General features: G+C 46.6%; 1 long non-coding RNA gene across 10 annotated transcripts in view; it reads right to left on the reverse strand.

The window, feature by feature from the left end:
* Window positions 1-11,948: 11,948 nt before the first annotated feature.
* LOC106020860 overlaps window positions 11,949-16,820 on the reverse strand; it is a 31,904-nt gene continuing 27,032 nt past the window's right edge. For 8 of the 10 annotated variants that reach the window (XR_005879997.1, XR_005879996.1, XR_005879999.1 and 5 more), the window contains one exon: window positions 11,949-13,323. This is a non-coding gene — a long non-coding RNA (uncharacterized LOC106020860). Of the gene's footprint in view, window positions 13,324-15,147; window positions 16,466-16,820 lie in introns of all 10 variants that reach the window. The other 2 variants (XR_005879995.1, XR_005879998.1) reach the window with 2 other exon arrangements.

A 16,820-nucleotide genomic window follows, 5' to 3' on the forward strand; every position in this document is an offset into this window, starting at 1 on the left:
TATTTTAAAACTGCTTGCTATTTTATCCCGCATGGCAGTTGGTGGTGTACTTTTCCCTTCCCCTCCAGCATATTTTGTTCCGACAGAGTCTGGAATATAAGCGATTTAGAAACCCTGAAAGGACTCATGTTTCTGGTAGATCAAGATTTCCTCATTTTAAATTACATAGCTCTCTGTTTTGGTAAGCCGTGGTCCCTGCTGACCTTGTAAATAGTTGATGTGGAACAGCTTGTAACTGCAAAAATCAACTTACACGGCTCCCTCTGTAGCTCCGTGTATTTGTATGGAGCCCAAGGGACGGAGCCTGCCTCACATACTGTGGAGGGGGAGAAATTCCTTTGTGTTCAAAACAAAGAAACAAGCTTAAAATTCAGGTTGCTTGGCCATCTTGCGCCTTGTCCTGACAGATGAATAGCAGTAAGTCAAGTTGTTCTAGGGTGAGAAAAAAATTAACCTGGTCTATGGGCCACCGGACAAGCTATAAAACCCTGTTTTCTTGGCACTCATTTGCTCCTTTGTTTGGAGTCTTGGTGGAGCTCAACTCCAAGGACATTGTTAGGGAATCATAAGAAGGGAGGTCAGCTTGATGGGGAAAGCTTTCTTAGCAGACACTGCAATCCAGGAGGACATGGCAGGCCGGAGCCCTGCGGGGAAGAACCTGCGGAGGGGTGAAGTAGGGAGCCAGCAGAAGGCAGCAGGGCTTTTGCGAGTCCTGCTTGGGTGACAAGATTGCAAAGTCCCTGAACCATTGCAATTGCCAGGGCCTCTGCAAAGGTGTATTTGTTTCTGGTGAATCAGGGGTTGATGATGCTTGGTCTGAACAGCCTGGGTTGCTGGAATGGGAATCAAGAAACCCTGATCGGGCTTCAGGACAAGTAACAGTGACCCACATCTTCATCTTTTGTAAGAGGCCAGTTCAGTCAATCTATACTGTGCCCTGAAAAGTGTAGGACTTTTCTGGAAATACTAAATTATGCTATTCTTGGGGCTGGAGAGATGGCTTGGTGGTTAAGAACACTTGTTGCAGCTGGGCCTGGTGGTGCACACCTTTAGCTCCTGTTAGTATTCAGGCATCTGTACTGGCCTGCCCTTGGGGTTCTGACAGGATATGTCCTTAGCTGCAGCCACTAAGAGCACCACCTGTGCACATTCACTGTGTTCCCCTTTTTCTTTTTTCTTTTTGGTTTTTCGAGACAGGGTTTCTCTGTATTGTTTTGGACGCTCTCCTGGAACTCACTCTGTAGACCAGGCTGGTCTCGAACTCACAGAGATCCGCCTGCCTCTGCCTCCCGAGTGCTGGGATTAAAGGTGTGTGCCACCAATGCCTGGCCTGTGTTCCCTTTTAAAAGGGCCCTGCCTACCTCCCATCTTTCTCTCTCTGTCTGTTCCTCTTTCTTTCTCTGTCTCTCTCTCTGCTCTCTGTCCCCTCTCTCTCCCTTGCCCTGCTTCTCTGCCTATCTCTCTGTCCACTCCCCCAGCCCCCACCCTCCTACTGCTCTTATCCCCAGAGGCCAGTCTCCTCCCTCCCCTCCCCCTTTCCCATTCCCTTTCCATTAATAACGCCCCCTGCACACCGCGTGTAGCTCTATCACATGGCATCCTTCTCTTTTGCTATGTTTCTTGAATTGCAACAAGGATAGGCAGGTGGATCTCTGAGTTCAAGGCCAGCCAGGTCTATAGAGTGAGTTCTAGGACAGCCAGGGCTGCACAGGGAACTGTTGTGTCAAAAAGAAGAATAACAGTCGGTCAGTGGTGGTACAGGCCTTTAATCCCAGCACTTGGGAGGCAGAAGGGGAGGGGGCATCTCTGTGAGTTCAAGGTCAACCTGGTGTACAGAATGAATTCCAGGATAGCCAGGACTGTTGAACAAAGAAACCCTGTCGGAAGGAAAAACAGGGGGTTGGGGTTGACGGCTGCTGCCTGAATCATTTTCTGACATTCTATCTGGTGATGTGATCTCTCCCTGTTGCCAGCATGGCTGCCATGATTCAGTCTGCTTTTAGGCCCTCCTTGGAGACTGAGTCAATGAGATGTCCTAGAAAGAGGAAATGGCAGCTGGACATGGTGACACACACCAGTAATCCCAGCACTCAAGGCAGAAACAAGGGTCAGAGTTCAATGCTTGCCAGGACAACTTAGCAATACTGTGTCAAGTGAAAAAGGAGTCCTAAACTAGGCAGTAGTAATGCCCACCTTTGATCCCAGCACTTGAGAGGCAGAGGCAGGTGGATCTCACTCAGTGCATTTGAGGTCAATTTGGTCTACAAAGCAAGTTCCAGGACAGCCAGAGCTGTTACAGAGAAACCCTGTGCTCCAAAAAACAAACAAACAAACGAACAAACAAACAAACAAAAACCCCACAAAAACAAGGTCATCTTTAACTATATAGTATCTTCCAGGCTATCACACACACACACACACACACACACACACACACACACACACGGACACACACGGACACACACGGACACACACACACGGACACACACGGACACACACAGACACACGCACCCATGCATACATATACAACACATACACGCACAAGGAAAAGAAAAAGAGGGTTGAGCAGTATGTGGTGGAGAAAAGAAGATGATAAGACCAAAGGGGAAAATGCACCATGATTATGTTGGTTCTGTGAGATTAGGGCATTTTCTATCATTACGACAGAAATCTATTGGAGGGTTCTAAGAAAATGTTATAGCTACTGTCCTAGCGAGGTCCCACTCATCTTTAAGAGACTCAGAACTCCTGCAACACCAGAACCTGGGAATCTGATGCCTCTGGCCTCTCTCTGAAAGCTCTGACACTTATATGCACATGCTCATATGCAGAATCTCAAACAAAAACTTTGTTTTTTTGGTTTTTTGAGACAGGGTTTTCTGTGTAACGTTGTAGACCAGGCTGGCCTAGAACTTACAGAGATCCACCTACCTCTCCTCTGCCTCCTGAGTGCTGGGATTAAAGGCATGCACCACCAATGCCCAGCTAAACAAAAACAATTTTTAAAAGATGCTCTATCACCCAGGAAGTTCAGAAGAATTTAGGAGTTCAGTACTAAGAACTTGGAGGAGAGATCAAATATATGTTTCCTCTTTTCTCCCTGAGACAGGGTGTGTGTGCATAACTTGAGTAGGAATGTCACAGGGCAACTAGAAGGAGTGGATTCTCTCCTTCTACCAGGATGATCTGAGACTCAAACTCAAGTTTTCAGGCTCAGTGGCAATGAATCGACTTCACCCATTGAGCCTGCTCTTTGGCCCTCTTCTTCTTTTATTTTTCTTACTTTTTTTTAGATTTATTTATTTATGAATGCAACACCCTGCCTCCCTGTATGCCTGCATGCCAGAAGAGGGCACCAGATCTCATTATGGATGGTTGTGAGCTACCATGTGGTTGGTGGGAATTGAACTCAGGACGTCTGGAAGAGCAGTCAGTGCTCTTAACCTCTGAGCCATCTCTTCAGCCCTTTATTTTTAATTTTTTTAAAGATTTATTTATTTATTACATATACAGTATTCTGTCTACACGCCAGAAGAGGGCACCAGGTTGAATTGTAGATGGTTGTGAGCCACCATGTGGTTGCTGGGAATTGAACTCAGGACCTCTGGAAGAGCAGTCAGTGCTCTTAACCTCTGAGCCATCTCTCCAGCCCCTATTTTTAATTTTTGAGACAGGGTTTCTCTGTAGCTTTGGAGCCTGTCCTGGAACTGGATTTGTGCAACAGGCTGGTCTGTAACACACAGAAATTCGACAGCCTCTGCCTCCCAGCTGCTGGGACTAAAGGTGTGTGCCACCACTTCCTGGCCTCTTATATTTATTTTTCTTTTTTCCCTTCATCTTTTTAGACAGGGTCTAAAGGTCTCTTTTTAGACCTCACTGGTCTTGATCTCTGAGATCTGCCTGCCTCAGCCTTCCAAGTGCTGGGACTAAAGACATATGCTATCAAACTCCTTTTTCACTTCTCATTTTGAAACCGGTTCTCACCAAGTTCTCCTGACTGGATGTACACTCATCCCAGGCAGGCCTTGACCTTATGAACCTTTTGCCTCCACAATCCTAGTAGGTAGGATTACATGCAACACCGGGCTCAGGGATTTTTGATATTGTTTGCTTCGGAGATGGATAACTTACTATGCTGCACAGGGTGTCCTTCAAATTCTGCCTCAAGTAATCTTCCCACCATGGGTTTCAAAATAGCTTATCTCTAGGATCTTAAAACTTCAATCTAGTTTATACTTTTCAGAATATAGCCATAAACTCTCAAAGCCCCAATATAGAATAGTCTGGAAGTCAAGGGAAAGGTCATCTCTAAAAACATTTTCCCTTGTTTGTTGCCAAGCACAAACAACTGAACTCTGAGTCCAGTTGCTGAGCCTTTTATAGGGAAATGGTATAGGGAGCCCTCCAGGGTCATCTGGAGGAGAGTGATTGGCAGCTCCTATGGGCGTGGCTTGTTCTAGGCATAAACTGCTCCCAAGACAGCAAGTCGGAGAAATAAAGAAGCAGAGATGAGAACATATTTTGGTGAAGGCATTCTTCGTGCCACAGCTGAGACTAAGAGGGTGCAAGGTTACAAGAGTCCTGCTTTGGGGCTGGAGAGATGGCTCAGTGGTTAAGAGCACTGGCTGCGGCCGGGCGTTGGTGGCGCACGCCTTTAATCCTAGCACTCGGGAGGCAGAGGCAGGCGGATCTCTGTGAGTTTGAGGCCAGCCTGGTCTACAAGAGCTAGTTCCAGGAGAGCGTCCAAAACAATACAGAGAAACCCTGTCTCGAAAAACCAAAAAAAAAAAAAAAAAAAAAAAAAGAGCACTGGCTGCTCTTCCAGAGGTCCTGAGTTCAATTCCCGGCACCCACATGGTGGCTCACAACCATCTGTAATGAGATCTGGCACCCTTGCAGAGACCAGCCAGCAGGGAAGTTAAAAATTGGTTCCTAGCTAGGTTGTCCTCTGGAGCACTGTGATCTCATTCATGGTCCTGGTGGAGCTTACCCTAGCCCCCGTTGGGTGGGTATTGTCAGCTGCATGGGCCCTAGCCTGGTCCCAGACTCTACTGTGCTCCTCTGAGAGAAGACTGTTGGCGAGAATCATGTAAACATCATGAAGGTGCACCATCCCTGCCCGGCCACACACAAAGTTTTAACAGCATAGCTTATTTCTGGCCTGGCGGTGCCTACCTGCAACTCAAGCACTCAGGAGACAAGAATGGTAAATTCAAGGCCAGTCTGGGCTTGGCAAACCTGTTATAAAAAGAAAAGTGAATGGAGTTGAGAAATCAGTAGGCAAGAATTAAAATATAACCAGGCGGTAGTGGCGCTTGCCTTTAATCCCCGGGAGGCAGACTCAGGAAGATCTCTGTGAGTTCCAGGCCAGCCAGGTCTACTGAGCAAGGTCCAAGACAAGCAGGGCTACACAGAGAAACCCTGTCTCGAAAAACAAAAACAAAAACAAAAGAATTACAGTATAACATGGTGGTCAGGATTAGTTGCAAAGTCTGAGATTTAAATAAAAGCTTGAAGGTCACCAGGTGGTGGTAGTGCTCACCTTTAATCCCAGCACTCGGGGAGGCAGAGGCTGGCAGATCTCTGTTAGTTTGAGGCCTGCCTGGTCTACAGAGTGAGTTCCAGCACAGTCAGAGATGTTATACTGAGAAATCGTGTCTGGAAAAACCAAAACCCAAACCAAAAAAAAAAAAAAAACCACACAACTTGAAGGTCATGGCAGGGGGAGGGGACAACCTAATAGAAGAATAGACTCAGAAATCTCCAGTCACAAGGAAGCCTTCAGTTGTTTTTGGTTTTGGTTGTAAAACAAGCTACCTGGAAAAGATGAATAGGCAGAAACAGGGCGTGGTGGAGCATGCCCTGAACACAGCTACTAGGAGACTGAGGCAGAAGAGATCACAAGTCTGAGGTCAACCCAATTTAAGTGTGGAGCCGATGAAGTCCCGAATGATTGACTGTGTGTTGTCGACGTGAGTAAGGCCACATCAAGGCTGCCAGCCCCTTAGATGCTTGGGATGGCACAGCCTTCCCCTGGCTGGTGTGTGCCCAATGTTTACATGTCTAGCTTCCAGGCTGCTGGTTTACACGTCTAGTCTCCAGGAGAGAGCATGGCCCATTGCTTTTGTCTTTCTTCATTCCCTTGTCTCCTAAGAGATCCATTGTGTGTGTGTGTGTGTGTGTGTGTGTGTGTGTGTGTGTGCGTGTGTGCGTGTGTGCGCGCGCGCGCGCACTACATGTCTTAGTTACTTTTCTGTTGCTGTGAAGAGACACATAACCAAAGCAACTTGGAAGGAAGGTATTTAATTTGGGGCTTGCTCACAGTTTAGAGGAGTAGTCTGTGACATTGTGATGGGGAGCGTGGCACTGGAGAGAGAGAGAGAGAGAGAGAGAGAGAGAGAGAGAGAGAGAGAGAGAGAGAGAGAGAGAGAGAGAGAGAGAGAGACCACTTCCAACAAGGCCTCACCCCCTAATCTTCCTAAACAGCCAACCCCACCAACCAGGGACCAGGAATTCAAGCGTCTGAGCCTGTGGGAGTTATTCTCATTCAAACCACCCCATTCCATTCTCTGGCCCCCACAGGCTTGTAGCTAAAACATAACGCAAAATGCATTCAATCCAACTTCAAAAGTCCCCAAACTCTTTCACAGTCTCGAGACTATTTCAAAGTCTAACGTCTCTTCTGAGACTCAGGGCAATCTCTTAACTGTAACTCCGATCAATTTGAAAAGTAAATTACATTCTGCCAACATACAATGGCACAGGATATACATTAATTACAGTTCCAAAAGGAGGAGACTGTGAACAGCGAGGAAATACGGGACCAAACCCAGCAGGACAAACTCCAAATCCTGTAATGGTTTTGGAAGTTCTTGTTGAGCGACTGCCTACCCCTGTGCCGAACAAGTTGTTAACCTCAGCAGCAGAGCAGCTGCGACCCCAACAAGATCTGGCTGGTTTGCATTCCCTCACCCAAAGACCCTCACCAGAGACTGCAGTGACACACCCTCCTGGGCACCACCCCCACCTGTAGGGGATAAGCACTAGCCGCCTGGGCCCCGGAAGCATTAGCATGTACAGGGAAGAAAAGGTTCATGGCCACTACTCAGCTTTCCGGCTCCCATGCGGGGGTGGGGCATCAGTGCTGCAGCTGTTGGGGGTCACCCATGCTTCTGTAAGTAAGCCAATAAACTCACGGGTTCAGAAGCTGGAGCTGGGTGGAATCGAGCCTAGTCGTGCTGGTGCCCTCTGTGGGCTGAACAGACCTTGGTTTGTGTCTCCCAGGAAGACATCGTGGCAGTTACTTTGCTCAGAGCGGTCTTAAGGACTTGCTTTTGTTTTGAGGCAGGGTCACACTATGTAGACACCACTGGCCTGAACTGGCTGTGGAGATATGTTGACCCACATAGGCATTCTGTCCTAGGGTTTCTGTTGTTGTAAAGAGACACTGCGACTATGGCAGCTCTTTTATTTATTTATTACATTTTCTGTTGTTGTAAAGAGACACTGTGACTATGGCGGCTTTTTTATTTATTTGTTACATATACACTGTTCTGCCTACATATCAGAAGAGGGCACCAGAGTGAATTGTAGATGGTTGTGAGTCACCATTTGTGGCTGCTGGGAATTGAACTCAGGACCTCTGGAAGAGCAGTCAGTGCTCTTAACCTCTGAGCCATGTCTCTGGTCGCAATGGCAACTCTTATAGGGGAAGCATTTAAATTGGGTGGCGATTTACAATTCAGGGGTTCAGTGCATTATCGTCATGGGGGGCCATGACAACATGCATCTTGACTTGCAGGCAACAGGAAGTGATCTATATCAATGGGCATGGCTCAAGCATATATGAGACCTCAAAGCCGCCTCCATAGTGACACTTCCTCCAACAAGGCCACACCTCCTAATAGTGCCATTCCCTTTGGGACCGTTTTCTTTCAAACCACTGTGTCCCAAGTGCTGGGGTCACAGGAGTGTGCCACCACACCTGCATGACTTTTCCTTTTTGTTTTTGAGGCAGGGTCTCACATAGCTGATGCTGGCCTTTACCCTGCTGCCCTCACCTCCCAAGTGCTGGGATTGCAGGAGTGTGCCACCATACCCCTTTCCTTCCCAGCCTTTCCTCCGGTCCCCTCCCTTCTCCCTTCCTTTCCTCTCCTTTCAAACGTGAGATCACAGGGCAGCTTCTGGGGCTCACTGGAAAAGATTAAAGGTTGACAAGATAAAAACCTAGGTCTAGCCATGTGGAAATTCTTCTTTTAAGGCTGAATTTGGGACTGGAGAGATTTCTCATTACTAGCTGCTCTTGCAGAGGACCCAGGGAATAAATCCCAGCCCATATGAAGGCTCACAACCATCCCTAATTCCAGGGAATTCAACCCCGTCGTCTGACCACTGTGTTAAATAGGTGCATGCATGGCGCACATACATACATGCAGGCAAAACACTCAGCAGAAATAAATCTTTTAAATAAACTGTTTTAAAGTACTCTTCTACTGTGAAATGATTGTAAGCGTTTCAATCCATCCTTACGTTTGCTGCCCCCTGCTGGAATCTGTTGGAAGAAAAGTCCTCGTAGTGCATTCAAATAAAAATAACCTGGGTGGACAGTTAGCTGATTTTACTGTGTAGCTGAAATTTTCCAGAACTTACCATAAACCTGTTTGCTATTACAGAGATGGGAGACTTGCTTGTCTTCTTCCACTTGGCCTTTGCAGCTTCCCTAGGAGCTCCTTTTACGCCCGCGCTGCCACAGGAGCAAACGGAGGGCACCGGCAGCTTGCTCTCTGAGGTGTCTTCCAGCCCAGAGGTTCTGGGATGTCTGTCTTCCCTCTCCTGCTGTTCACATGAGCAAGGGTGGGGGCAGCCTCATCCAATCTTTTAAGACTCACACTCAGCACGGGACAGTGGTGGCGCACACCTTTAAACCCAGCACTCAGGAGGCAGACCCAGGGATATCTCTGTGAGTTCCAGGCCAGCCTGGTCAACAGAGGGAATTCCAGGACAGCCAGGGCTACACAGAGAAACCCTGTCTCAAAATACCACAAAAAGTATAACAAAAGAGATTTAAGATTTATTTTAAATTTTTTTACAAACTCTGTGTCTGAGTGTGTGTTTGTATGTTGGGATATACATGTGCTTGCAGTTCCTACATAGGCCAGAAGAGGGTGTTGACTCCCCTGGGACTAAAGTCGCCAGGTATGTGAGCTGTACCCATGCCCCCTGGAGAGCAGCTCCTGCTGTTCACCCCAAGTCATCTCTCAGGCCAAGATTTGTTTTGTTTTTAAAATGTACATATCTGTGTGTGGGTGTGTGCTCATGAGTGCAGGGGTCCTCAGAGGCCAGGGGCATCAGAGTTCCCCAAGAGCTGGAGTTAAAAGTAGTTGTGGACCATCTAATGCTGGTACTGGGAAGGCACCTTGGGTTTTTACAAAAGCAGCAATTGCTCTTAAATGCTGAGCCATCTCTCAAGCCAAATATAATCAATATCTTGTGTTCTAATAGTATATCCTTGCTGGGGTTGGGTTTTTTGTTTGTTTATTTGTTTGATTTTTTGATAAAGTCTCCTATATTATAGGTTGGCCTCAAAGTATATAGATAGTGGAGGATAGCCTTGAACTGCTGATCCCCCTAATAACCTAAAGGCTAGCATTACAGACATACGCTCCACACCGGATTTATGTTGCGCTAGGCATCAAACCTGGGACTCAGTGCCAGCTTGACAGGTATTCTGTCCACTGTACCACACCCCAGCTTTCCTGTGGGAGGGTTAGAGTTTTGCTTGTTTTGTCAGAAGTCCCTTTTTGAAAATGTGCGTCAATGTTTTGCTTGTCTGTGGGTATGCACCATTTGTTATTGCTGTTAGAGGAGAAAGAGAGTGTAGTCCCTTGAAACTGGAGTCAAGGACAGTTATGAACTGTCACGCTGGGTACAGAACCTAAGTCCTCTGCAAGAGCAGCCACTCCTTTTAACTACTTGCCATCTCTCCAGGCCCCAGTGACAGAGAGTTGCTCGTTAGTAGCCCTGGATGTCCTGTATGGAACTCACTTTATATTCCAGACTGGATTCAAACTCACAGCGATCAGTGCTGGAATTAAAATCATGCACCACCAGGCCGGAGAGATGGCTCAGAGGTTAAGAGCACTGGCTGTTCTTCCAGAGGTCCTGAGTTCAATACCCAGCAACCACATGGTGGCTCACAACCATCTGTAATGAGATCTGGTGCCCTCTTCTGGCCTGTGGGCATACATGAAGGCAGAGTGTTGTATATATAATAAATAAATAAAATATTAAAAAAGTATGCACCACCACAACCTTCCTGAGACCCTTTAATAAAATTATTTTGTTGCTATTTGATAACTGCAACTTTGCTACTGTTATGAATCATAATGTAAACATCTGATATGCAGGATGTCTGATATGCAACCCTCAAAGAGGTCTCGATCCACAGGTTGAGAGAGAGGGAAGTTAGATATACAGAGTTCTTTCTCCCTCTCTCTCTCTCTCTCTCTCTCTCTCAGCCCTGGCAGTTAAAAAATACTTTCTATTGTCCTAAATCCATGTCCAAGCAGTCTTCTCTGATGGATAACCCACAACCCTGCCTTGGCCTCCCTGGAAGCTGGGATTATAAACCTGTCCACCGTGTCTGGCTTTGCTAGCTCCAGTCTGGGAAGTATCCATATACGATCAGTTTTCATCCCTTAAATCTCATGATTTATTCCCAACAAGACATCATCTGGCTTAGTTCTAATCAGCTCTGTATCTCTTTTTCAAACTCTCCTCATAGGGACAGAAACAGTGCTTGTGTTTCTACTCTATGCAGTAGACCAGCCTTTCTTCCTCAAACTTGCCATCTTCCCTGGAATCAAGGACCACTCCTGGGGGCTGGAGGTATGGTTCAGCAGATAAGAGCACTGGGTACACTTCCAGAGGACCTAGGTTCAATTCCCATCACCCACATGGTGGCTCACAACTGTCTGTAACTCCGGTTCTAGAGAATTTGATATATGAATAAATAATAAAATGAATCTTTTTTTAAAGCCATTCTATCTGGAGATAGAATTTAATGGTGGAGAACTTGCTAAACATGTAAGGAGGCTTTAGGATTGAGGCCAACATCACGAAGCACCAATTAAACCCCTTTGCTCCCTGTCTCTTTAGGGCACATGGGTAAAAGTCTGCTGAAAAAAATTAAAAACACGTCACAGTTTTCAGTTGTCTACATTATTATTCCAGTAAGTGTACCATACTCTAAAGTTCAAATCTTCCTCTACTTACAGCAGTGTTTATTTGTTTTGATTTTTTTGAGACAGAATTTCTCTGAGTAGCCTTGACTGTTCTGGAACCCATTCTGTAGACCAAGCTGGCCTTGAACTCGGAAATCTGCCTGCCTCTCTGCCTTCCCATGTGCTGGGATTAAAGGCATTCGCCACCATCGCCTGGCTAGCAGTTTATTTAATAATTGTATTTATTCCCATATGTAGAAGGCACCTAGGCAACCTACAGTTAAATGCCCCTGAGGGTTTCTGTTCCTTATATTACTTCTTGCCATCAACTGAGACAGTGCTAGTTTCCCCCTTTCAATTTTTCTGGCTGCCTCTTGCTGCTCCCTCTTTCTCCCAGGCCACAAAATGAGCCACTTTCAAGTTCATTATGCATTTACTGATAGCTAGAATAGAGACTCCATACAAGAGAGTATCAGTGGGAGCCCATCCCACATGGAGGGATGCTGTCTCAGCCTGAACACATGGGGGAGGACCTAGGCTCTGCCCAGGATCATATGATAGACTTTGAAGATTCCCCAGGGAGGGCCTCACCCTCCCTGTGGAGTAGGATTGGGGGATTGGGGGGCTGGGGGGTGGGAAAGGAGGAGAGGGGGAGGGAGCTGGGATTGACATGAGAAGCAAGCTTGTTTCTAATTTAAATAAAAAAGAAAGAAAAAAACAAGAGAGTATCAGTGCATAATTTATATGGTTAGACAAGATGTGTGCATATGTATGATATATATATCATATATATATATGAAGATGAAGCAATGTTGCTCCAAGTCTGAGGTTACCCTGATCTACACAGAAAGTTTTAAAATACAAACAAATCAACAAAACCACACTCGACTTTTTCATTTTCTGACACACAGTCCATCTAGGACTTGCTATTAAGGGACTGTTATTTATTTCTCATTCTGTTTTCTTGGTTGCTGAAGTGTCTTCTCCAAGCACCCCTGGAGAAAGCTAAGGCTTTTAGCAGTAGGACCAGACAGTCTCCCCCTCGAGGACTTAGTTGTTGAAGAAATGTAGGATGCCCTTAGAACACACTGATTGACTATGGAAGTCACCTGACATGGACCCCAAGGGTTTTGTAATCAGCCAGCCTCCAGAAGGCCACACGTTGATCAAGTCATTTCATCTCTTCCAGGAAAACCAGTAAGAGCTCATTCCAGAATACAGAAACTCGTTTTGTTAAAAGTATCCATGAGGCTCCTTGAGGTCAGAGCTATGTTTTGTTAATGTGTTTCCATTACTAAGGCTTCTGCAGTTGAACGGATTTTCCCAGGTGGGTGGGCCAGTCCTACTCTGACCTTCATTCTGCCGCTGGCCAGTTCCCCAAGAGGCTTCTGAATGGGCATTGTAGAGGAATTGCAACAATGTTGAACGGACTTCGAATAAACATTATTTATTTGAAAGCACAACTATAAATGTGTTTGCAAATGTGTTTAGGCCCTGGTGTGAAAAGGGTCTGTGGCTCCTAAATAGAAAAATCTTCAAGTGAATTAGAACTGACTGGAGAGGTTGGAAAACAAACTCAAACCCCACCAAGGCTACATCTGAACACCTTCCAGCTCCCAGACTGATGTTATTTCTGCCACTCCTTTACATTTTTTCCATTCAGCAAAATCAGTCTGTGCAGGAGAATAAGGGTGCTGTAACTTCTGTGCTGATAGCCCCCTGCGTGCAGTGATGAAAAATAAGGTTTTTGTTTTCAGTGGGTGCCCAACATGGATGTGTGTAATGAAGAGAATTCTGCCTCTTTCCATACTGTAGCCCTGGACTTTCCTGTGATCACCAATCCCAGAGCATTCAGATCCGAGTGCTTTTCAACACAGACACTATTTTCTCCCAAAGGGCCAGTGGGTTTGCTTGTTTTTGGATGAGCAAACTGCATGTGAATACTGTCTTGATGCTATTTTCTGGGTGAAAAGCTAGGTCTTCACTGCCCACCTAGACACCTTATTCAACCTGCAGGCTCTTGTGGCGTCTCCAAACGTCCAGCAGATGGCAGCACAGCTGAATTTTCTCGAGGTCTTGTGCAAGCCAGGCATGGAGAAGGCTGGAAACAAACAAAACAGGAAGGAGACTTAGAAAAAAAAAACAACTCTAATTTTCAACATATATTTTCTTTTTTTTTTGTCAGAGGTCCTTTTTTATTAGAATTAGTGGAATTAAAGTTGATGTCTTTAAAAATATAAATGCAGCCAGGCGATGGTGGCACATGCCCTTAATCCCAGCACTCGGGAGGCAGAGGATCTCTGAGTTTGAGGCCAGCCTGGTCTACAAGAGCTAGTTCCAGGACAGCCTCCAAAACAATACAGAGAAACCCTGTCTCAAATAAATAAATAAATAAGATAGAAGGGGGATCTATTTACTTTTATTCATGTGTACGGAGCTGTGTGAGTTTATGTGCACCACCTCTGTGCAGGTACTTGCAGAGGCCAAAAGGCAGCTGATCTCTTAGAACTGGAGGCACAGGTAGTTGTGAGCCCCGTGGATGCGTGTGCTGGGAACCAAACCTGGTCGCCAGCAAGACCAGTGAGCCATCTACACATCTACGCTGCTCAGCCCCGGCTTTCTGAAAAGCCCCAGGCAACTTTTTATCTACTGCCTGTCTGTGGTCTGTCTGTCTGTCTACCTGCCTACCTACCTGAGTGGGAGCACACATGGAAGGCAAGTGTGTTCCAGGAATCAGTCTCAATTAGCAGGGCTTGCGCTGTAAGCACTCTGTCCACGAAACCATTTGACTTACCCAGGTTTTCAAATGCTAGCAATTGTCATGAGAGCACATTGGGGCTGGGAATACGGCCCAGTGCTAGAATCCTTGGCTACTGTGCACAAGGCCCAGGGCTCACACATAAGTAAATAAATAAAAATGTGAGTGCGGTAGTGGTGGATAGATATGATCAATACACGAAGTATAAATGTATGAAACGCTAAAGAAATGAAAAATATTTTTTTAAAAGGCAGAATGTTTCAGAAACTAAAGCGAATGGGCCCAGTGACTCCCAAGGCTTGGCAGCGGCGGGTTCACCCGGGGCGACGAAAATGGCTTCCATGGACGCGGGGCGATGGCCGCAGCGTTCAGACAGCGCCGCCTGCTGGTCACGGTGGCAAAGAGCACCGAGCCGGGCAGCTGCCTTCAGGGCGTGGACCCTGCACATTCCAGAGAGCTCATTCTTCCCTAAGCAAGAAGAGCTATGTACTTAGCCGGAGCCGGCCTTGAGCCGGGAAGAGAAAGCTGATGCCTGCTATAGTTTGGGAAGGCAATGTCCCTGAGGGCTTTAATGCTTCCAACAGCTAAAAAGGATAGGTTTGATTTTTATGATAACACTGTCATTTTAGACAACTCTAGGGGAGAATGGATAGGGGTCTGCTTTAATTTTATTTTACCCTGCATTAATGGAACTTGCCAAATATTAAAAGGGGTTATTAAATATGAGCAGGGGTGCATTTTAAAGTGGATGCGAGAATCATTTCTGCCTGTCATTTTTATTCTAGGGACATTGCGGTGAGGTTTCTGAAGTCCCGCCTCCTCTCCCCACTTCCGTTCTCTCCTCACTCATTTGACAGGAGCCCCTGCACTCATCTCCTTAGAACACGTCATCAGCATCCACTGGAAGACTGGATTGTGGTACCACCTTTTTCCCCTATGGCTGAAGCCCGCAGAAAGATGACGGGTTGCTGTCTGCTCTTGAGCCTGCCTGGTTGCCGGGAACCCTGCAGGCTGATGCCAAATGCAGCTTCTCCTTCAATGCTGCCCTTCATTAAGCAGGTGCCTTCTACTCACAGCCATTGCTAGTTTTAGGATCTCACACAACTTCGTTTTACTTCCAGTAAGAGAATGAGGACCCACAGATGGGCGCTTTCAGAACACTTGTACCTGAAATTATGCAGCTGACCAGGGCTGTCAGAAAAACATCCGAGATCCGGAAGGCCCTTGAGGCCATACTTCCCTGCTGAACTCTGAGCCACAGATGCAGTCTGGGGGAGGGGCAGGCATTGTCTTTAGTAGTGTAGCCAAGCAGTCCACCACGCTCCAATGAAAAGTAGCAAAGGTTTGTGGTCACAAAGGCAGCCCTGGTTAACTCAGTGGGCCACAAAACAGAGCCAAAAGACCTAAGTGTGAGAATGAGATCTGAATGGAGGGGGTTCTGGGGACTGGAGGGAAATAGAGAGGGTGGGTTTAACCCGTAATCGGAATGCACTGGTTTTGTTTGAGACAGGGTTTCATCCAGTAACACTGGCTGGCTTGGAACTCAATGTGGAGAGCAGGCTGGGGTTGAATTCACACAGATTTATCCATCTGTCTCTGCCTCCGGAGTGCTGGGATCAAAGGCATGTGCTACCATGCCCAGATGTTTGAAACGGTTAAAGAACAAATTTAATAAAAGGAAAGAAGCCCATTTAAAAGGGAGAAATAACCATCCTGGTCTACAAGAAGTAGTTCCAGGACAGCCTCCAAAGCCACAGAGAAACCCTGTCTCAGAAAACAAAGCAAAATAATAATAAATAGATAAAAGGGAGAAATAAAAGGAATGACGCTGTTTGCAGGTTCCCTGTTTGAATGAAGGTTGTGTTTCCCTTAACATTGGGAAGCATTCATTATAGTCTCTCGTTCACAACAGGAGTGCCAGAAAACTCGTTAGGAACCCAACAGCAAGAGAAAGAAGGTTTGGTTAGTCCGCCCGGTAGGTGAGCGTCTGGGCTGCGGCAATCCGAATCCAACCAGAAGAATACCAGGAGCTCTTTGTTTGGAGGACAAAGGGGGATATTTAGTAACTTTTAGTGAATAGTGCAGACCCAGGAAGCTGTTTGACATTTGTTTATCTGCAGAGGGGAAGGAGGGATGCCTCCCTGTCACTCCATTGTAAGTGTCCTTCAGGGAGTAGATACAAGAACAGAGTAGCTGAAAACTTGGATACAATGCAGGCACACATCTCCCGGCTTGACCCTGGACTACTGAACCAAGGGTTACTAAACTAAGGCAGGGACCAGGCTTGAGACTCCCTGGAGGAGTCCCCAGAGGAAGTCGGCTCACACAAAGCGGAGCCCTTCTCTGAGAGGGGGAGGGGCGCTGCCTTTTCTTTGTTGTTGAGTAGAGTCTCTTCCATGCCAGCCTGATCTACTGAGCGAGTTCCATGCCAGCCTGCTGGTCTACAGATCGAGTTCCAGGACAGTCAGGGCTACACAGAAAATCCCTGAATGGAAAAAAAAAAAAAAAGAAATCTGGAGCTCTCCTCTCCTTCTCCCCCTCCCCCCTCTCACCTGTTCCTCCTCCCCCCTCCTCCTCCACAAGCTGCTTTCATCTCTTGGGAGGAGGAAAGCAAAATGAATTCCTCACTGATACTGGTCTGAGCCCCGAATCTTCGGGAGCCCTGAAACCTGTGAAAAGCAGGGTCTAACTATATTTAGAGTTCTAACCGGCTGTGAGTTTTGCTTTTCTCCTTCAGCAGTGCTTTCCATTCAATCAATCCGCTCCACTCCTACCCTTGAACAGGCACATTTTCCTAACCGTGTCCTTTCTGCTTAACATGAAATAAATCTCAAGCTCAC

This window comes from Mesocricetus auratus, unplaced genomic scaffold (genome assembly GCF_017639785.1).
Source record: "Mesocricetus auratus isolate SY011 unplaced genomic scaffold, BCM_Maur_2.0 Super-Scaffold_100010, whole genome shotgun sequence".
In the NCBI taxonomy this organism is placed as follows: domain Eukaryota; kingdom Metazoa; phylum Chordata; class Mammalia; order Rodentia; family Cricetidae; genus Mesocricetus; species Mesocricetus auratus.